This window comes from Zootoca vivipara, chromosome 1 (genome assembly GCF_963506605.1).
Source record: "Zootoca vivipara chromosome 1, rZooViv1.1, whole genome shotgun sequence".
NCBI classification, from domain to species: domain Eukaryota; kingdom Metazoa; phylum Chordata; class Lepidosauria; order Squamata; family Lacertidae; genus Zootoca; species Zootoca vivipara.
In genome coordinates this window covers 89,927,973-89,947,911 of record NC_083276.1, presented here as the reverse complement: position 1 = coordinate 89,947,911, position 19,939 = coordinate 89,927,973, and the positions used below count along the sequence as shown (strand labels likewise).

The 19,939-nt window shown below is 43.6% G+C and overlaps 1 protein-coding gene across 1 annotated transcript in view; it reads right to left on the bottom strand.

Moving 5' to 3' along the window:
- Positions 1 to 19,238, bottom strand: part of GLI2 (GLI family zinc finger 2) — a 200,149-nt gene extending 180,911 nt beyond the window's left edge. The window contains exon 1 of the mRNA XM_035128745.2: positions 18,589 to 19,238. The gene's annotated coding sequence lies outside the window, so the exon portion shown is untranslated. The remainder of the gene's footprint in view (positions 1 to 18,588) is intronic.
- Between the last annotated feature and the right edge of the window lie 701 nt (positions 19,239 to 19,939).

The window sequence follows — 19,939 nt, the reverse complement described above, 5'->3', positions numbered from 1 at the left end:
TTAGGGCACATTGAAATTAGGAAGAGGACTACAGCTACAGATGCCTGAGGATTGTGTTCAGTCTGCATATTTAAGTGAACGAACCTGATCCACGTCTCCTAGAGTGGGACACAATTATCCCTTGATTTTTGCAGTTCTCAGCTCAAAAAAAGTACTGAGAAAGCACATAAAATGTGAATTTTGGGGGGAGGGTATTGCTTGCAAATGTGTACAAAACTCATGTGAATTTTCGTGCATTTTTAAAAAGAAAAACCGTGATGCTAAAAAGGAGACAGAATGGATTCATGAAGGAACTGCAGACTGGAAATTGACAACTTACAGGTAGCAAGGGATGGGAAATAACCTCCGCTAGAAATTCTGGAGAGCTGCTTACTAGTCAAAGTTGACAATACTGGGCTAGATGGACCAATGGTGTTATATAGTACAGTATAAGGCAGTTTCATATATCCAGCTAAATAGGGTTTAAGTTGATCATTACTAACCTGCCCCATTGTTACTGCCAAGGCTGAAGCACAAGCAACTTTTCTTGCACTCCTAGTCATTCCTGAGTACTGATTTGCCCTAAGGAAAATTCCAATTATTAATGCCTCAAATGTGTAAAGTGGACCAAGAGAGCCATGAAACCCCCAGGTGCAGGTTTCGATCCACACACAGTTCATTACATTACTTACCTGCTTATTAAGCAAATGCTTAATGGCCATATAAAAATAAAAAGAACAGCACATAATGTAAGCTCATAACCTGACCTGGAATATGTCCAACACCTGGCCTGTCATAAATCTCTAGCTGCTTTTTCCATCATGTAAAAATAATAATTAAAAAGAAAAGTCCTGCTACATGTTAGCTTTAATTAAGTGATCTGAACAAATATTACCGGGACGGTCCTTAAAATAGTTCATGAGTTGTAAAACCACAATTTAAACAATTGCTCGCTGTGCGAAAGCGGTTGCACCAGACTGACATTGCTAAGGAATGAGATCATCTACTATGGGTGCCCGGCAGGTTCAGCTTGGCCATCCAACAGAGTGAAATTCCACCAAGAGTGCTCAGCCTTGGGGTCTCCTGTATCTCCCACCATTTTTTTCACAGAACATTGGTAGATTTCCCTTCCTCTCTCCCACCTCTTGCCACATATCACAATCTTTTTGCACTCTTCTTGTTTCCCTGAGAACATGTGACATATTTGCCTTTTGTGCCCAAACTACATATTGTGGGGGGGGGGCTATAATTATTTACTAACTTGAAGCAGGCACTGTTGCCCACTGTCTGATGCCAGACACTAGTAAGGTGTGATAGACAAATGTTCTTAGCCACTGGTCTCTAAGCTACAATGATATTGGTTTAAAGCTAAGCCAAAACTACTCCGTTTTCAAGAACATCATTGGGAATACTGAAAAGCATTTTACTTGCATGGGGATTTTTAATGCCCCCTTTGCTTATTAATTTAATTGACCTCATTTTGACTTGCCCCCACTTGCCAACAGTGACACCATCATGTAAACAAACTTGATTGGTTACATAACTGTGTGATGTCATCTTATGTACTGCATGACCTCCTCTAGGTAGAATCACTCATGTGACTAACTCACAAGAAAGCCACTATTGAAGAAAAGGGTTTTTTGTCCCCCCCTCCCCAGGAAAGTTTCTGTTTCCCCCAACAAAATTTCCAGTTTATGCCCTAAAATGAGAAAAGGAGAATATTCAGCATGAGTTTAATGCTGGCACAATAATATAAAGCTTTTGCCTTGTTGTACAAGTTAGGCAGAAACATTTTGCAAACACATTGCTTCTGGATAATTTTTGGGTCTGGAGATATTCAAGGATTTCTGAGTATTTAGGATCTTTTTTCATTATTTCACAACAGATGGAGTAACAGGGGTGGGTGGGTAGAGAAGTATCTCAAGACACAACCTGCGCCTTTTATGAACACCTCAGATATTGTTACTGCAAGCCTAGACAAGCCTGTTCAGAAATAATCCCCATTGAGTGCAATGGGCAGAGCAATGGGAAGCCCCACTGGGTGCAAAGGGCCCTTACTCCCAGGTCAGTGTGTATAGGATTCCAGCCTACAATACAGTCGTTCCAACTGCAACATTCACACGGAACTTAGAAAACAATAGTACAGCAGATCTAAAGTCAAACTGGAACAAATTATATCCCATAAGAGAAAATTATAATATGCATTTAGTTCTCTGGGAGTTCTTGATCTTCAATCACAATATGGGCTCCCACATGAATCTGACGCCATTCTGATTAATAGCAGAAGAGGCTCCGTCCTGCTCAAGGCAGATTGAAAACCCAACAGAGAGTTTTCATCTTTACCTGAACAATTGATGGGATACCATACTACAGTATCAGGCTAACAGTCCCTTGCAAGTAGGCTGCTTTGCCATTGCAGCTCAGGAGTGGGTTGTTAAAAACCATCAATGCTTTCACTGAAGCTAATATGTTGGATTAGCAGGGGAAGGGATTATGCAGCTGGCATGGGAAGGGAAGGAGGAGGGTTAAAAATAACACATGTTCCGCTTTCAAATCATACCAAAACATGTGGTGCTTGTCTCCCAAGTCTGGCGCTAAGGAGCCTGTGGTCTGGCAAAAGTTCGGATTTCTGGTTTTGATTTGAGAAATCATCACAAACACTGGAGCCGAAAAGCTCCAAATAACATTTGAAGGGAAGGGCTATAAAATCCAAGTTTATGTACCATATATGATATTAGTCATTGTTCTCATTGGAGTTTATGCTCCAGTTCCTTTTTTCACATAATTAAAATGAAACGGGCTCTTTAAAATGAGAAGAAAAGAAGACACAGGGACTATGTTAGATCTTGTCTTAAGAAGCCTTTTGGCACCACAAGCCATTGAAACGCAGAGCTTAATTCTCTACTTGAGAAGGTGATTAAAGAAAGACTCTTGGATCCCTCTCTAGTCTGCAAGTATCAACATGGAGACCTGCCTGCCTGGTATCTCCAAAGGCATGTTGATCTGATGGCTTTATCAAAAAGCATCTGTCACTAGCAGATGTCATCAGAACTTGAGGAAGTGGTGAGGGGAGAGGGGAAAGAGCACTGCTCAGGTGGCTTTGATATACACAGAGCGCCCAGCATGATGAAGTTACAAAAGGTATAATGGGACAGTTCAATGGTACCCTATTTTCCGACAGGCACATTTAAAACCTCAGTTGTCCCATTTGGTTCTCCCAGGTATGCAAGTCCATTCATTGTGTCCCTGCACAGATTCAAGAGTCTCATCCACATGACAGTTTCCCAACCACATGACCCTACCAGGCCTCTCCCTGGTTCCAGTTCCAATCACACTTTCTCACTTTGCATTATAGACCACTCTCAAAATTTTCCTGGAGTTTTGGGAATAACTTGTTCTCTAGCTGGAAAGGGCGTCTCTGAAAAAAAAAGCCTCATTTCCACATCTTCAGAACTCCAGTTTATCCAAATCAGAAGTCAATACTGTGTAAAGTTGTGGCTGTGTCAGAGGCAACTGACGTTGACCGACATACTACAGTATATGCATAACCCACAATGGCCTTTGCCATCCTGGAGGAATGTTCTACAAGGGCATTCTGAGAAATCGGCAGGGCATTCTGAGAAATGCTGAGCAGTTAATCAAAAACACAGCTTGAACATGTGCTGCTTCTGCCACAATAGGCTGCAGGATTGAGGATCTTCAGCTAATTTGAAGGCTTGCAGGTTCATTTGTGGGCAGGTCTAAAGGAGTCAGTGAGGACGGGGGCAGGCCTGGCTCTACGTAGACCCCCGGTGGCGCAGGGCACCATGGCGCCGGCCCGCCAGGAGGGCACCGCGAGCTGCGCCCGCCTGCTGGCCGGCCGGCCGGTCCGCTGGTCAGCTGCGCGCGGCGCCCACCTGCCCACCGCGCTGGGAAACGGGGCGGGAGGGCACCGGAGAGATCACGCTGTGCCTGCCCGCCTGCCCGCCATGCAGCAGCGCTGGGCGCACCCGCCCACCGCGCTGGAAAACGGGGCGGAAGGGCGCCGGAGAGATTCGGCGCACCATGGCGACAGGGGCGCTTAAGACAGCGCTGGACGGGGGAGCTCTTGGTGGTGTGAGAAACCAAGAGGCATAATGTAGGCAGTAAGCAAATGAAGGGAAGTTGGGTGAAGACTTTCTGAATTAACAACACTTGGAAGCTATGCGCACTTTTCAAGTCTGAGGCTTTTTGAATGAGGTTTTTATTTACTCACTCATTAATAAACATGTAATTCAATACAGAATACTGTGAATTTTGACAGAAGAGTAGTCAAAAAGAGGGGAGAGGGGGTCTGTTATGGGGCACATCTGAGAAATGTACATAGATATGCTTAAAATTTCTGATTTCATCTAAAAAGGGATTTAGATATGGAATTGATGTCAGAACATCCTCATGGGGGTTTTCCATCCTGCGAAAAAAGTTTATTCCCATGATTGTGTTGATGAAGACAGTATCCCTATGGAGGCGCAGGTGCCCATTCTCACAAATGGCACCTCTAAATTTACTTGTGGTTGCAAGACCAGCAGTTGCCCCTGAAGTAACTTGCATTTTAAGTCACTGTAAGTCTTAACAGGGTCTGAAAATCAATTATCTCCTATTAGCGTTTATATGCCCTCCACAATTGGGCTAAGTCTTTGAGCTATTTCAATCACACATATAGATAGCATCTACAAAGAAGTGCAGGTTCTTCAATGCAAATGCTGGACAAAAGGAGCACAGGCACCAGGTCAGAAGAGAGAAGCTCACAAATGCACTAAAAATGTGGTTTATTAAGCTTCCATGCTTCTCTTTAAAATAAAACCAGTTTCCATCTGTGTATATTGAAATCTAGGGTTCCAGTGGCCCTGATGACGAGTGTAGGGTGGGATGGTATTTTACTGCACCTGAGAGCTTCTCTCATTGCTCTTTGGGTGGTGCCAGTCTAAACCCAGCAGTGATTCCACATGTTTCCCAGATGCCTTCATCTCGGCAGTTGTTTTAACTCTTTCGAGTGATTGCTGGGATGCATTTGTAATGATGCACCCAAGACCTACCTAGGCATATTGACTCTAGAAAGTATTATCAGTTGATAATGAATTAAGCTCCCCGGGACTCCTCTGAGACCCTCAATTACCTGTAAGTGCAGGAAATTGTGCATTCATTCCTTGGATCATGAGCCCTTTAGGGATAATTTGTTGTCCAGAATAAACATAATGTTAAAGCAGAACTCAATGAAGGACAAAGAATGTGATAACTATGGTGACATTAAAAAACATGACACCCCTAATTTGTCATGCAGTTAGCCAGTGAGAAGATGGGGCTGCCATTTTGCATCCTAAAAATGCCAACTTGTGTCTTTGATCCAAATATGCTTAGGAGAGAGTAATTGCCAGGAGGAAAGAGATGGCGAAGCAGCACAGGGTTGCCCACCACGTCCCTGTGTGATGGTATCATGCAACTGATATAAAAAGGAACAAAGAAGGTGTGACATTGAGCATAAGCTGGCCAATAAAAGCAGCGGCCCCTGCAGCAATGCACTTTGTTTGAACTTCTCCACCAGGGGTTGAGCGTTCCTCCAGCCCATACACAGCAAGAGTTACACAACCGTTCTTAAGGATGGGTGGTTTTAGTACACCCAGAAGGTATAGGAAACACAGCTTTTAATTTAGCAAGTAATGACACGCAGCGGAAGAAAATAAGGCACTACATCTACTCTAGGGTAGTCACCTCAGAGGTGAAGGGCAAAACAAGTTGCAATAGAAATCCCTGATGTCCTTGGGGGGTGTGAGGGAGAGGGAGAGAGCGGGGAGAACATGAAGTTTGTCTGCTACAAAGCGATGTCCAAAAGAGGGTTCATAAAGCAGGACAGTTTGCAGTGAAGTGTGTCCATAAAGAACAAGGAAGTGTTTGGATTAGACAGCACCGGATAAGCAATATTTTGCTGTATTTAAGAACTGCCAGTTTCCCTATACTCTCCCTTTCACACACAAATAGCCAGTTTCCAACAGTGCAACTCCCTCCCCTTCACGAGTTTTGTATGTTCTTTTGCTTATTGTTTTATTAACTCTATTGTGTAACTTTTATGGCTTGTTAGTGATCACCCATCCTGCCATATTAAAGTATCCTGCTCTACAAGTATCTCCCACCCCCAGCATCCAATTTGCATTTGCCTGTTCCAGGTCCAGACAAGCCTCCAGCATCTGGGTGATAGGTATGATTCATAATCACATGCTCCCAATGTTGATGTGTTAACAGCAGACAAAATGCACGGGGATCCATTTCTGTTCAAATCTCCTTGAACAAACACTGCATTCAAAAGCAGAGCACATGGTAAGATGTGTTGTTAGGCAACCCTCAGTCATTTTCCTTGGGCTTCTGTTGGTCAAGTTGCTGACTTGATTTGGACCCTTGTCCTGAATTTTATAAACTGTTCACTTTATCTGTATTCTTAACTTTATTGCAAGTTTTAGAAACTGTCACAGACTTATTACTAGATGGACAGGGAAAACCAGCCTTAAAACCTTGAGCCTGAGGCCACTCAAATATCAAGACCGGAATATATTGTCACGAGCCCTAACACGACCAATGTATCAAGCCAAGGTGCCTTTTGTCTGTATATCTGGAGAAGGAAAATGACAGACTGAAAGACTGTCAATCATTGGATTTGCAAGACCTCAATTTTTTGAAAGCAAAGCTAAAAATTTATTCTCATCTTCAGCAATTTGAGGTGTATTTATGTGTCAGGTGTCACTCTCCACTGTCCTTAACCTTGAGTAAAAACGGGTGGGGGTATGATCAGTTGGAAAATCTGCAATAGTAGAGACACCCACCCTTGGACCCATTCTTAGAGCTCTTGCAGATTTTCCAAAGCATTCTGAGTATATGGCACTTCCATGGATTGTCTTAGCCTAGCCTTCATGGGGAGTACAGTATAGGAAGATTAAAAAACTGCTATTTACATAAGTGACCTACAAGAAAAGCTTCAAATGATATACAAGGGACGCCTCTTCATAATGTTAACTAAAATAATCACGGGTGCCATTTCTCTCTCTCTCAAACCCCCACACAGTATTTGAATATTCTCTTTGAAATGCCTTGGTAGGCAAAGCATGTTACAACCATGATTCACAACCATCAAGATGTGCTTACACAGCAAACACACACAAATCTCACATTTGAAAAAGTAATTATGTACCTGTGTGCAAACACACACACACACACAGGCACACACGCATACAACCCATAAACCTTCAAAATAAAATGAATGAGCCTAAATATTGGAACTTGTTATTAAGTAAATCATGGTACCTGTAAAGCTTCCATTTGCATAACATTAATTCACGATGGCATGTAAAACAAATTCATCACACCCAGCTATATAATGGCTTGATTTATGCCGGAAAGGGGGTGAAATATCAAGAGGACAAAATTAAATTGACAAGATGTACATGCTCCTTGAAGCCAATAATAATGTTGTTTTTTTACAAAAACAAACAAACAAACCATCAGAACAACTAAATTATGAAAAAGGAGGGTGGGCGAAAGCATCTCTATAAGTAAATCATGCAGTTGGTTCATGCACATATACAAGTCCACCAGTTATTAATGTCAAGCGCACTGAAGACACTCAAGAAAATCATTACCATTCATAGCCACTAACGGCCATTAAATCTCAATCAATTCAACTTAACACAAGTGTACTTCAGGGGCCCTTACAGTTCCTTACAGATGCAGCTCAAAAAGTCCCGTCTGACTTATTGCATTGTCCTCCACACACAAAAAGGGCTCTCTAAGGGTCCCTCTGAAAAGGAACCGCAGTCTTTTAAAACGGATGTTCTTTTAACAGATATGTCCTTAATCAACAGGGTTTTCTTTTTTCTCAGCTACCAAGAAAAAGAAAGAGGAGGGCTCTAATAAAGCCCCACAGATTACTCCGTGTGTGTGTGTGTGTGTGTGTGTGTGTGTGTGTGTGTTAATTAATGTGGTTTCTTTTCATGTAGAGTGGGGGTAAGTGGAATGGATATTTGAATGCTCTTTAATTTGTGACATCAAACTACTTTTCATCATAAAAGCCTAATAAAATTAGTGGGGTTTTGTTTTTTTTAGTGTTATGCAATATTTACGATCCATCTAAAGTGAGCATGGTCTGTGAGCATATGAGATCAATCATCAGGGCTGCCTATATGAATGGTTCCCATGCACTCAGTGAATCCAGCAGAATCGTGCCCACTTGCCATTGTGCCAATGCACCACAGCCTAGCAGCTGTACACTCATCACCGAGAGGACTAATGCCAAGACCACAGGGAGGAATGACTAATAAATCTAAACCTGCTCCCCTTCATGCTTTAACATGGGGAGACTAACCTTCTACATCAGAGGCCCTCTGTGGCCTGTGTGTGTGTGTGTTTGCATGCAAGAGTATGCATAGGAAAGTGCGGGGTGGCCTCACCCTCTTTTGATCGTGCCCCTGCAGCCCCATGCACTTTGCCAAAGGTGAAATGATGCCCAAGAAACATGTTCACCTACCGGCAGTGCTATTTTTCTAGAAAAATAGGTGCTGGAACTCACCATGAATGCCTCCCTTGCTCTCTTATCATGGCAATGGCGCCCACCTGAAAGGTGCCAGAACTGAGTTCTGGCTGAAAAAAAGCCCTGCCTACTGCTGCTTTAGCTGAACACATGGCTGTCTCTGAACAGTCCTATTGTTTCAGCATCAAAGGTCTCTGAATGGGACTGGGAGATGGCCTCTCCACATAAACTGCACTGAGCTTCATAAATAAACATCAGTCATCACTCATTACCGGTTCTGATGACTTTCATGTACAGTACAACATTACAAAAGCACAACAAAGGTCATACTTAAGTAAGTTTTAGTCAGAGTATATCCATTGAAAGTAATAAGTGCAACTGGGTTAGGTCTATTTATTTCAGTGCATCTACTCTGAGTAAAACTTACTTGACTACCCCCACATTTTTTGTCATCAGCCTATGTGGTGAAAAAATGATCCAAGTGCGTCATTAGTGAAGACCAGGCACCCCCAAACTGCGGCCCTCTAGATGTTTTGGCCTACAACTCCCATGATGCCTAGCTAACAGGACCAGTGGTCAGGGATGATGGGAATTGTAGTCCAAAACATCTGGAGGGCCGAAGTTTGGGGATGCCTGGTGAAGACTGACCACATCTCTGAATGCCATGCAGGAGGTACAAAGAACCATTTGTACAGGGCCATGTGTTCATTCATGTTGTAGAAGATGAATATTGAGAGAGCAAGATCATGCCTAATGGCACCACCCCTTGAGTGTTCACCTAAACCTCTAAAGAGAGCCTACACTCCTACAGCTTGCCCTTAGGCTCTGCTTGGGTTTGGGTAAAAGTTTGGCAATTGAGGGGTGAGGCCTGTGGGCTTAGTCCCACCACCCCTCCTTTCACAGATGAATGTGGAAAAATAAATATTAAAGGCAGATGCAGGATGATAGAATCCAATGAATCCATAGAATCCAATGCCCCCATCTCCACTTTTAAAGCAGTATCATACCACTTTAAAAAGTTTGCTCAGAATAGTGAGTGTTGTTAAGGACCCCAGCCCCTAGTGACAAAAAGCAGCAATTCCCAGTGTTCTCTGGGAAGGACTGACTAATTAAACCATCGAGAATTGTAGCTCTATGAGAGGAAGAGGTGTCTCCTAAAAAGCCATCATTAATGGCCTAATAAATCTAGGTACTGTAAATAATGCCTTCTAGCATCTGATATGGTGATCAGTGGTCTACTCTATCTAGCCGTGGCTCTGCAGGTCCTGCTCATTCTCGTTAACTGGATTGTCCTCAGAACCTTCTGCATACAAAGCATCTGCTCTACTCCTTGAGCTGTAGCCTCTTTTCCTTTCCGCATATGCAGGGCAAAGAGTATTTTCTTTTCATTTTCAACTTCAGCACTTGTCTAGCCCTGTAGAACATTCAGTCTCTTTTGACAGCCACCTTTTGAGGCCTCAGGGGAAGGAGGGAAATACTGAAAAGCTGAACAAAGTGATTATGAAATTAACATCTTTGTTCTTTCCCCTGCATCATTTATATAGTGGTTAGGTAGTGAGGTAACTGAATTGATTAGGAAATTAAGCTTTTGGCGCAGTAAATTGGGCCAGCTGCCTAGTTCCTCTTTCCCACCACAGTCCATGTTTAAAGGTTTTCTAGATGTTTGAACTTCAGGCTTGGTTCAGATGCCCAATGAAATAAATTCCCAGCAGACAACATGGCCAATGGCCAGGGATGATGGGAATTGTCCATCCACATCTGGATACTGCCATGTTGGCTATCCTGGTCTTGACATATCCTGGACCATTTACAAGACAGGTTAGTTAACCACTGTTTCCCTAGGGGAGGGTATTCAATTTGCCATACAATATCAATGTAAATAACACACAAACACTCATAAAACAGTGATGTGATTCCACCATCCTTAGTCTGATCTGTGATGAAAGTTTTGTTTGCTACCGTAGTACCAGTTCTCGTTATGAATTTGTTCCAGGGAAGAATCCTAGCCCCACTCACGAATGGATTGAAAGTCAATGTTCCCAGTGATGTAGGTTTCAAAGTTGAACCTCTGAAACCTCTGGCTTCAAACCCTTATCTTAAGAAGTCATGGTCCATAGTAATTCCCTTTTTAGACCAGACCAAAGGGTAACCTATTGGCCCATCACGGTAATTCTGACAGCAGCCAACCAGATGCTCCTGGGAAGCTAAGAAGTGGGGCCATTGTAAAGAGAGTTATATCCTTTTGTCTACCCCCAACATATGATCATCATGAATATTATATTCTTCCATTCCATTCTTAGCTACCTGTTTCACACACAGAAGGTCTCTGGTTTAATCCCCAGCCTCTCCAGGCAGAGCTCGAAATGTCTCCTGCCTGAAACCTTGGAAAACTGCTGGACTAATTATTCTGAATGTCAGCTTCCTGTGCTCCTGTGTTCTCCCTTTGTTTCGTTTTCTTTTAAAATCCAGCTGGAAAACTGACTAATATGGGAGTGAATGAAAAAAAAAAACTGGTAACATGTGAATGTGGACCAAGGATGAAGAAATCTGTGGCCCTTCAAATCTTGCTCCAATCATCTGGAAACCAATGTCCCCACTGTGGAAGGACGTGTGGATCCAGAATTGGCCTCCACAGTCACTTACGGATCCATTGTTAAAATCGTGTTTATGGAAGACAATCTTACTCGGCTACGAGTGACCGCCAAAGAAGAAGAAGAAGATATATGACCAAGCACAGTAACAAGTTAACAAGAATTCAGAAGTTATTATTGTGATACAAACAAGATAACAGCTCCAAGAGAACTACTCTATATCTAAGTGAATGCATCTTAGTGTGCACCAGCTACATACATGGCTTGTCACAAATATGCTCAGTTCCATTTCCCCGCTATTCTGGTGCTCATGCAATCAAGAGAAAGGGCACTAGGGTGGAGAAGGAGGGCTAAGAATTGCTATTGTCCAAAGCCTTTCAGATTAACCACCAGCGAATCCTAATGAGCCGAAAGTTCAACTGGTTTCCTAAAGGGAAATTGCTCCGAAAGGGTACTGGAACCAAATATATAATCGCCCTGGAAGCCCCGCTTAATTACAGGGTTTGAGTCCAACTGGGAGAAAAGAAGCTGCTTTTCAGCTACGCCACCTGAGATCATCCAGATACTGAAACTATTTGTAAAGCAACAAAAAAAAACATTTGCATCATAAAACACGCCAAGACAGCACAGAGGCAGGGCAGATGTGGGCCTAGCAAAGAGCAGGCCACTAAAACAATTGAGGGAGCTGTAAATAACAACTGGTAATCCGCAATCATTGCGACTTGGGTTGAAATGCCAGGCAACTAATGGGCTTCATTCTCCCCTCAAAGGAAATACTTTATCAGATGCAGTCCTGTGAGCAGGAGCAGTGTCTACCATCTGACCCTCACAAAGGTATCAAAGGAGAGAGAAAGGCATTTATAATTGGGCTTTCTGTCAGGTCACACGCATTATACAAACTTCCCCCCCCCAATGAACAGTTACCAGTGCAGCTGTTTCCCCCAGTTTCTACTGTATGTTCCTACAGTAACTACACAATGAGGAGGAGAGGCAGATTTCTAGCTGAAATGTGGAGAGAGAGAGAGAGAGAGAGAGAGAGAGAGAGAGAGAGAGAGAGAGAGAGAGAGAGAGAGAATTCAGTCCTGGTGCTAAAAGTTCCTTTTATGTCACTGTTGTTTTTGGTTCATTAAATTTTCCACAGATTTGCGGAGAAGAAAAAAACGTGATCAATAAACCTTGACAAAAGTGAACGTGTGAAAAAGGCAAAAGAAAGGCGAAAGTGGAGGGGGGAGATAAAAGTGAGATCCCCGATCCCCCGATCTCGAAGGGAGATGACCGGAGCTGGGGAGGAGGGGGGGCTCGCTGAATAATCTGAATAGCCCATCATTTCTTTGCAGCTTTTCACTTTCTTTCTCCTCCTGACTGTTGGAACTCTTCACTCAATACAATAGTAAATGCACTAAAACTGGTTTTCTTATGCTAATGAATGAATGGGATTGGGTACTCAGTTAAAACCCACTCCCCACCAAGTGGCCCCCCTCTTTTTTAAAACATTAACCTATTCAAGTTAACCCCAAAACGCCAGAGCCTGCTTTAAAAGCTTATCCTCCCAGATGCACAAAATTAATGTGGGTTCTCTATTTCTCCCCCTTCCTAGCAGGGAACAGGGAGAAAAGTCTCGAGCTGGGCTAAGGCTTCTTTTAAATGCCCTTTCAGACCTTGAAAGTGGGAAAGGAACAGAAATGATACATAGCAGCAAATGTCTCGTACTCTGGCCTGTATTGTTTTGCTTCATCCAGTGTTAAGAACTTAAATAGTAATGGCCAGTTCAAAAAAATGTAATAAATTGAGAAGGTAAGGAGTGGGCGCTGTGTGTGGAAACAAAACTTCCAACCATCATTAATAGACTCTGGATTAAGGTCCAGATGCCTAATATGTACAGATCCTGGTGACCAACTAAGATTGAAGAAAAGTCCTATCGAATTCAATGGGACCTTTTCTGAGTAGACATGCATAAGATTGTATATCAGGCATCTCTTTTTCAGCTGCAATCTGGCCTTATCATTTTTCAATTCCTAGCACTTTTTTACGTATTTAAGGAAAGCCCTAACAACTGCACCAGGATTAACAGATTCAGGGACATTTTCCTGCCATTCCTTCAGGTTCCAATAAAGGTTTTAACTCTGATATACTTCAAGTGGATTTCTGGACAAAACAGAGAGTTTTTTGTTAATTATCCAAGCTGTTATTATTGTTGGCTCCCCATTCATTGGGTATTCCAAATAGTGAAGAGATCATCTCCAGCAATTTACCATTGAGTTCTAAATATGCAGCCATATGTTCCGAGCTTTCATGACTCCCCTATATAAGATCTGTAAGTGCCCAATGGGAATTCACAAAGTGTGCAGGTACCTAACCAAAGACCATTAAATAAGATGTTTTTGCACTGTGGCAATGTGGGTAAAGGAAGTAATTAACTCTCAAGATTCAATTTTGGGTTGCTGCTTTTCCTTCGAAATGCTAACAAAATAAACCCCAGTTCTTTTCTATATTTACCCTGCTTTCAAGTGTATGTCAAACACTGCTCTAGTAAATTAACACACTGCAGTGCAGTCAACTTCATTCATAGAAATTCAGATAACAGAACAAGTAGCTCAAGTGCAAACAGTCCAAAGAAGTGTTAGAGAAGCTGTATTTAGGGAATAAGAGTATTTTTTTTAAAAAAACCAAAACCAAAACCATTCAAAATCACCTCTTTCTCCTTTTAACCCTCTACTTCAACAATCTTGAGTAAGATTGTTAAGTGTACTCGCTCTAAGAACAGCAATAGATGGGTGTTTGCTACACAAATAAATATAGTTTTGTGTGATTGCTGGCTGAATTTGCTTTCTTCGCTAATCCGTACTGGAAACTCCACTGTGAACAAGGCACTTCTGAGAGCACAAAAAGCTTGAAGGATTTGTGTATCTTTCAGGATGCAGTGCAAACAACTGGCTTACAGTCGGCCACCAGGAGTTGAGGGAGCAAGGGGTAGCAATGTCTTTCACTTTTCTACAAAACTTGGGAAAGAGATGTGCTTGGGAAAGAGATTGTCCGCGTAAAAGATGCGCCTTGGAATGCGTGAAAGGTGATTCTAAGATGCTATCAAACCCCAAAATAATCTAAAAGTAGAATGCCTTGGAACAGCCTTTTTTTCTAACATCCTGTTCCTAAACAGCAATCAGGCAGTGGTAACAATGTGGCAGTGCAGTATGCCAGGCCAGAGACTGAGTACTGTAAAAGCACAACATCATTTTACAATCTTTATGAGTGATTTCCTTTGATTGCAGCTGTATAGACTCTTTATTGGGAGCAACACCCATCACAGTAGGATGTCTAAGTAGGCAAGTATAGGATTGGGCTGTAAGACTGCAGTCCTATCCATGCCTTCTTGGGACTAAGTCACATTGAATTCAAATTACTCACTTTCAAACGGACCTGCATAGGGTTGAGCTGCACATCTCAGGTTTTTAAAGGCCAGACTGAACCAGCTATGCAGCTCCATCTCTGCTGCCATCACCTTTACCTTTCCTTCCAGTGGCTTAAAACCTACTTTATCTTGGCTTTGCTTTATAAAGTCATCAGACAGATCCCTCCTTTGAGTTTACCCACATACGGCACCTAACCCATCGTCAGGTGCTTTTTAAACAAGTAACTAAATAATTTTAAGAAATCTGAATTAAGGGGGGGGGAAATACTGTCAAGTATCTCAAATATTTCATTCGAATTTGTATTGTATCTTCTATACTGTTTGTTGCTATTCAAATTTTGTTTTGCATAAACAAAAGGCAATTGATTTCTGCAGTCATTTATGATAGCATACCAGACTTTGTCACATTAAAGGCAGATATAAATTCTAGCCTGGTTTCTGTTATTACTGTTTTTCATTTATTTATTTTAAACATTTACACCCCACCCTTTCTAAAATGGCTCCAGTTGTCTCAAACGAGGATGCTTCTCAAGATTCTTCCCGCATAAAACAGGCTAAGAATTTGACACCAGTTGCTTAGCATATGCCCGCACAGCTTTTCATAATAAGATGGGAAATATCCTCCAAGTTGCCTTTAGATTTAAATCAGAATGATCACTTTTAAATCAGCATCATTAGATTTAAATAAGGGTTATGTCCCAGCCTTCAGCACACATACCATATACACAAATGTCCAGCTGCAACCATTTTTTATCCATATGAATATGCCCCAAAGTATGAAGAAATAAAGACATTAAAAGGAAGTTGGAAAGAGTCCCCGGGATATGTTTTCCTATGAGTACAGTGGTTACATTTCTGGGCACTTCAAAGTTATGTGCTTAAGGCAACAACAGGATTCAACATCAAGTGAATCTTCCCCCACACCTTGCTTTAAAGATTATCTCTTTTACAAACACACCCCAGAGGATTGAAAAGTTCACCAAAGAGAAACAGTTCAGTATAAGTTGATTTTCCGACTTTTCAAAATTATGGGTGGGTTGTCAAATTGGAAACTTGCCTTATTTTTTAATTGCCCCACAAGAAGTTCCAGTGTGGGTAATTTGTTATAGCCAGATGTGAAGTTATACTCAATATGCCATTTATGTTGAGGGCAAGTCAAAGTTTGACAGGTGTCAAAGTTTCCTGGCACCCTGAACAAAATATAAATAACTCCAGGCAAATATCAAGATATTTATAGATATATTAATACAAAACCCCAAAGACTACTGCTTGAGCAATATGCAACAATCAACATGCATTTTATAAAGCTGGAAATGATGTACTACGTATCTAAAAGATTTCCTTTTCCAGGTGAAAGTAGGCAGCACAATTTGTTTTCCTTGCAGCAAAATGTACGTAAATTTGTTTTTAAGCCCCCCCCCCAATAAGGTTCTCTCTTAAATCTAAGGTAGCTAGAACAAACAGATCAAATCAGTAAGTCTTGCAAAGTCTTTGCAAGAAATCAGCCTTTTCCATGTCTGTATATTTTGGATTTCACCGTTTATTTACTCTACTCTTTTGGCACTGGGTCTGTGGGACATGCCAATACAATATTTGTTTAAATGCTATTTTATGCAGCATGCGAGTGCAACGTTTACTTTCAAATTCTTGGGACATCCCCAGAGACCTCTATTGCATAAAAAGGAGAGAAAGTTTTACAACTGCTCTTTTTATCTGTAACAGTCAATAATACATAAACTTCAAAATGCTTGAGCTGCGGAAAGGGTACCCCAATATGTGCAGGTTTTGAAAAACTGCATAAAATAAGAGATAATAACAGACTATGTGCATTGTCAATTTTTTTTTTAAGGGAAAGGAACTGATATATTTATATTGTACTTTTATTTAATGGGCACAATCCAGCCAAGGCTCTCATCGAATACAACTTCATTTACTTCTGAGTAAAAATGCATAGGAATATGCTAAGCTGCTGTTCTACACATACATTTCTCTGGAAGTAAAACTAACTAAACACAGCGGGACTTAACTTTCAAGTAAACATGTATTGGGCTGCACTACACCTCTCATTACAAGACAAATGCCCTATGCATTTAGACTGCTTCTCTTTGTGAGGATCGTGGCCATAGGGATCTCCCTCTCATTTACATCCATACACAAAGCTAGAATCCCACTACAACTGAAGACTTATCTTGCCAGCCCCTACACCCCTTAAGAGTAGTATTTTGATGGGCCAGTGCAATGTTATTTTCGTGGCACTTGCAATAAAAGGTGACCAACAGTCTTTTATAAGTCTTGTGCTCTCAGTGAGTTACATTGAGGAATATCCTAACAACTTTACACTCTCACGGACCATGAGCAGCAAGAACACTGCAGATCCTCAGCACCTATCTGGTTGAGTGCTACAGCTCCAAAAGGTCCCTCTATCCCCCCTCCCCATAGCCTATGTGAAACTCTGCATTTTTTCACCATCCTTTCCAAAGTTGTTATTGGCTATATTCTTTATCATGCTGCCTGAAAACCTCTATATTGACTCCCTGTGAAACTTGGATGGAAAGTGTTCAACAGGCCAAACAACACATCTTTCATGCCACAATCTGAATACACACAAGCATAATAGTTTGAAACTCAGGTAACTATTTTAGGCAAAGGTGCACCTGGTAAATCTCAACAAATGACAGCAATTTAGTATGTGTGGAGGGGTTTTTTTAGGGGGGGGGGTTAACCAGAAAAACAAGAAGAAACTATTCCCTCCCTCCCTCCTTCTACAATTGTCTCCATGCCTTTGAGTTCTTGGAGGGGAGGGTAAGCACCCCTTCAGCTCTCCAAATCCTTAATAGGATTGGCGCCCAGCTCACTCCATGCCGCTCCCCATCACACAGGGATCAAGTTGCAGCGGTGGATTTTTGAAATTCCTTCACAAATATACTTGCCGAAAGATTGCTTTGGGAAAAGGAGGGGGGATAAGTGGCCAGAGGGAGACAATTGCGAGGAGTTAAGTCAAACCCAGGAGCCTCTCCATCTCTCCCTGTAAAAGATTTTAGGGATTCGCGCGCGCACAAAATTTAAGTTGCAAGTAAGAGATCACTCACTCGCCGTTATAATCGCAGGCTCACAGCCCCCGCCAGGTTCCTGGAAGATACCTACGCACGCATCCCTGCGGGATTGGTAAACACAGAGAGAGAGGGAAAGGAAGATGCACGTAGGATATCTGGCTTATGCGTAAGATACACCTATGAAATATCCCCGCCACGCTATGCAGTCAAAAAGGTGTGGAGCGGGGGAAAGCAACCAACACCGCCCGTCACATGTCCGCCAAACTCCTGGAAAGTTGGGGCGCGTGGGTGGGAGCTGCAGGGAGTGGAGCAAGGCAAGAAAAGCCGCTTCTCGTGGAAGGAACGGACAACGGACTCCCACCCAGGCACCCCCGCGCCCGTCTTCGGCGGAGATGGGAGATTTCAAATCAACAGATACACACAGGTTTTTGGGGGGGGGGGCGGAAGAAGGCGAGGAGGAGAGAAAGACGCACGGATCTCCCCAGAAGGAGCGGCAGCCTCACTAGTATTGGGGCAGCCCCCCTTCCCCACCACCCACGCACCCCCGTGGGGGAGGAATTCTCCCAACATTCCAAGTCGAACGTTGGTAATCTCTCATCTGCTGCTGCTCCTCCCCTCCTGCCTAGTTGTAGCAAGAAAGTCAAGGCACCGCCACAGTTCCTGAAAAGGCATCTCTCTCTCTCTCTCTCTCTCTCTCTCACACACACACACACACACACACACACACACACACACGACACACGTGCGCAGGTTCCCTGCTTCAGATCAATCAACCCACAGCAGCACCGACCCGCTTGTTACCAACTTTTGCCGTCACACCCACCAAGGGGGGGGGGGCGGCGGCGAGGGCGGCGGGAAAGAGCGCGCGGACCCCCCTCGTCAGCTCCAACACGCAAAAAAACACACTTTAACGGGGGAGGGGGAGGCAATCGACACTTGAAGGACAGTCACCTCTCTTTAGAATCCCAAAGCATTCCAAAATGTGGGGGTGGGGAGGGGGAGGGAAATGGGGGAAAGCAACTTTACCCAAAGAGAAGTTTGTTTGCTTTTTCACAGGGCCAGCGGCTGCTCCGGCTCCAGGAGAGGGCTGCGAACCCAGCGCCCCATCGTCCACTTCAGGGGTTGGGGAGAGGGAGGGTTGTTGCCGCTTGCAGTCCTTTTGTGCGTCCTTTTCTACCCCTTCTTGAAAAGCGGGAGTTGCTGCTGCTGTTGGTAGTGGTGGTGCTGCTGCTGCTGCCGCTACCAAAAATCCCGGCTGGAGCGCAAGCTTCCCCTTTCTCCTCCTCCTCCTCCTCGAAGGCTCATTGAGGATCGTCCGGGAAAGGGAGAGAGGGAGAGTTCAAAAAAGTGCTGGGCGCTTCTTCGGCTGCCGCCGGGTTTCTGCCCTCCTGCCATCCATCATCCCAACGTAGGACATCCCCGGACGCGCACGCTCGGCGAGAAATTAAGGAACGCAGCAGGGGGAGGAGAGCGCGCGAGAGCGGAGGGTTCTGCTTTTCCCCACCACCACCACTACTACTACCGCCGCCGCCGCCGCCAGTGGAGGAAAGTTAAAAAAGAAAGCGGTGGTGGTGGGGGGAGAAACTTTTCCTCTCTCTCTCTCCCACACTTCGAAATCCAGTTGGGGTTTGTTAACTCAAGTCAGATGATCTCCGGAGTCCAAATCCATTGACTGATCTGTTTTCATTCTAATCCACGCCTGCGCCTCCTGTTTCTCCCCGCCCTTCGTCAATTGCACCATGAGCTGTTCCAGAAAGGCTGGGCTTTCTCTCTCGCTCGCTTTTTTACTTTTTCCACATAACCGAAGTTGGAAGCGGGACGCAGCTAGTGGGGTTGGACTGGGAGGAGAAGAAGGAGCAGAGAGGTGATCACAGCTGGGCAGGTTGATCTCTCCTAAGGGATGCAGGTGATGAGTGTTAAGCACACACAGCTGGAGACTTCGTGTGCACACAACCCATAAATAGGCACACCTTGTAGCTCCTGTGTCAGGAAGGGTCCTACACAAGTAGGTATTAGATCTGGCTACTTGGGAGCCCACGACGGAGCAACACGTCAAGGGCAACAGACTGACCAAGTGGTGCATGCCTGTAGTGGCACAGTGGCTGCAGAAATGAACTCTGTGCAGGGCAGGCCCTCCCGTTAGGCAGAGTGGGGCAGCTGGCTCAGTCAGAGAATGCTGGTGTGGGACGGGGGAGTCTGTTTGCCACTGTTTCTCAACACGACCATCACCTGCCCAGCCATTCCTTCTGACTCCCATGTACTCCCTTCTGTTGGATGGCAATTCCATGTGTGCCACATTGCTTGCCTTGTGTCTGCAGTTATGGTGGAGGATGCTGTCCCACCTCCATTTCTAAAGTGAGAGGAGAACTTCAGATGA